Source organism: Agrilus planipennis, unplaced genomic scaffold (genome assembly GCF_000699045.2).
Source record: "Agrilus planipennis isolate EAB-ADULT unplaced genomic scaffold, Apla_2.0 scaffold141, whole genome shotgun sequence".
Taxonomy (NCBI): Eukaryota; Metazoa; Arthropoda; class Insecta; order Coleoptera; family Buprestidae; genus Agrilus; species Agrilus planipennis.
This window is the reverse complement of record NW_020438903.1, coordinates 210,023-212,643: the sequence shown is the minus strand read 5'-3', so window position 1 is coordinate 212,643 and position 2,621 is coordinate 210,023. Positions and strand designations below refer to the sequence as shown.

The 2,621-nt window shown below is 31.6% G+C and overlaps 1 protein-coding gene across 1 annotated transcript in view; it reads left to right on the top strand.

The window, feature by feature from the left end:
• The window catches only part of LOC108736939 (semaphorin-1A), a 509,066-nt gene that overhangs the window by 440,227 nt on the left and 66,218 nt on the right, over positions 1-2,621 (top strand). The window lies entirely within an intron of this gene.

Below are 2,621 nucleotides of genomic sequence, written 5' to 3'. Positions count from 1 at the left end.
CTATAATTTACAGTCAGTCATGTTACAAGTGGTGAAATGTCGATAAGGAACGTTCTACTTTCTATTTTAAATGTTCAATGCTTAATTTATTAATATTTTATATCTCTAAATTGATAATCCAAAATCGGGGTGCTTTTCGACTAAAACCTCAAATAATAGTGATTGGCCCTAACCTTCGGAAATTTAAAGCTAGCTTAAAGAAAAGGAGATGTTCCAAAAGTATTATTATTGTTTAATGTAGGGGTGACCAACCCAAATGATCATGCGGGCCAATTTGTAAAAATAAATCATAATTTTTTAAGTTAGATTCCTGACCGTGAATGTTAAAATTATGTAGTTTTTTCCAGGGTGGCGGTCAAATAATTAGACAACTGTATGTTTTTGTAACGTTTCGGTTTACTTAACCATCTTCAGCTGTTAGAGTTGTAAACAGATATCAACTTATTTTTAAACATTCTTAAAGAAGTTAATATCAGTGTACAAGCAGTAACACTCCAAAAGTCTGAAGATGGTTAAATAAACCGAAACGTTACAAAAACATATTGTTGTGTAATTATTTGACTGCCACCCTGGAAAAAACAACATAAAAATAAATGATAATTAAATGGGCTACATACAAAATTATAGGCTTATCTCCAATTTATATTTAGACTCACTACAGACTTTTTTTGGAGTGAAAAATTGAAACGTATTGAAACGAAAACTGAAATTAGTAAGAAAATTCATTAATAAAATAGGTAATTATTGCGATATATTCATAAGAATACTGTTTTGAACTCAAAGTAATTTTTTTATGGTAAATTGGACAGTAAAAAAATACTTAAGTTAACTGACCTAATGGAGATCTACCGATTAAGGTCATTATCATTTCGCACATCATTCGATGAGATGCCAAATTTGCACAATTTGAAATATAAGAAAATTTCTGTAAAAGACTGGGGTTTAAAACGAAATTCATCTGGCAATGCTGATTTTCGTTCCAATAATATTCACAGCAAAGAATGAAATGATAACGTCTATCATCACAATGCCAAAATTTCAGTCGTTCTCTTTAAATTCATCTTTGACAAACAGGCAGGGACGCAAAACAACTGATGCTACTAAAAGTAATTTTGATATTCCTAATCGGATCACATCAAAATACTTACAACCCACCCTACCTACCCCCATTCGACCCAATTCATACCAACTTGCAAGATAACAAAAACAAATATCTAATTCAGTGAACAATCGCAGATTTATTTATTTAACACCACCACTTATCTGTTGTTACAACCGTTATCGTACGTTAAATTAAAATGCCTGTGACGATGTTGTCGTTGTACGTTGCGTAACAACAAAGCATCCAACACAAATTACGACCAGTTGAATAGAGTTCCAAAAAGCAATTCGAAACAACAGTAAACGTTAATCTGCCTTGTTTAGTTTCTCCATTTTACCGTAATCTCTGTGCGCAAAATAACTAGTCCACGACATACGGGCCGATGCGATGTAAGGAATTACCTACCTCCAATTTATCTGATTCATTTTCTTCCTATTTCCTACTCTCATTCGCTGTAGTTTGCGTTAAAACGACGGTAACCACAATACCATTATCTCTTTATCAGTTATTAGCAGGGGCGCACACAAAATTTTCAATTGAAAACTAAAAAATTCATGTCGACGTTACATTTCAAAAGTGGCCATTGTTGTATATGAAATAAATGACCAAATAAAAATACATAAATTCTGAATGTGTTGGTAATTGTTTAGTGGATCGGATCTTAATGGTGTCAATAAGTAATTTAATTCCCAGCTGACAGTCTCGTTGGAACTCGTCAGCACGCCTTAAAACCTTTGGCAGAATTCAACAAAGTCTCAAGGCAGCAGGCAGAGTTTATCTACATTATATCGGAACTATTTGTGGTGTGCTGACGAGAGCCACTTTGACTGTTTCGACTGACCACCATGAACTTATTGTTCCATGTAGTTACATGTCTATAATTCGATATTATTATATATAGACCAGACTGGGCCAAAAAAGACTTTGTTTTTTTTTACTCCAAACGCATCTTACTTCTATACAATATATCTAAAAAATATGTATGTAATGTAAACACATGTATTTGAGGGAAATTCAATTTACACGTAATCTTGCGTTGAACTTAGATGAAAACTGGTATTTTTAATATAAAGCCTCAAATTTATTAACCAAGAAAAAATAATACGTATTGTAAAACAAAGAAAACGATAAATTAATTTTTACTCCAATTTGAACTCTTTGAATAACTTTTGAAAGAGTGAATTTGAAAAATGTTATGGGACCTTTTTTGTAGAGCGTGTAATTTCCTTTAAAATTTGCAATCAGTCCTTTTTTATAAATAGTTAATTTCGTTTAAAAACATGTATCGGTTATTTTTTCAGATATATTTTTTAGAAGATTTGAGTAAAAGATGCGTTTGGAGTAAAACAAAAACATAAATTCGCGATGATAGACCTTTTAATATTAAAATTAAGAGCTCAAATTTGGATGTTACCTTTCTTTTGTCATCCTAAATAATATTATCGGTATCCCGTTAAAAAAAAAGTTTTTTTTTGGCACAATCTAATGAAGACGTTGTCGAATATGTTTCAGTTCCACT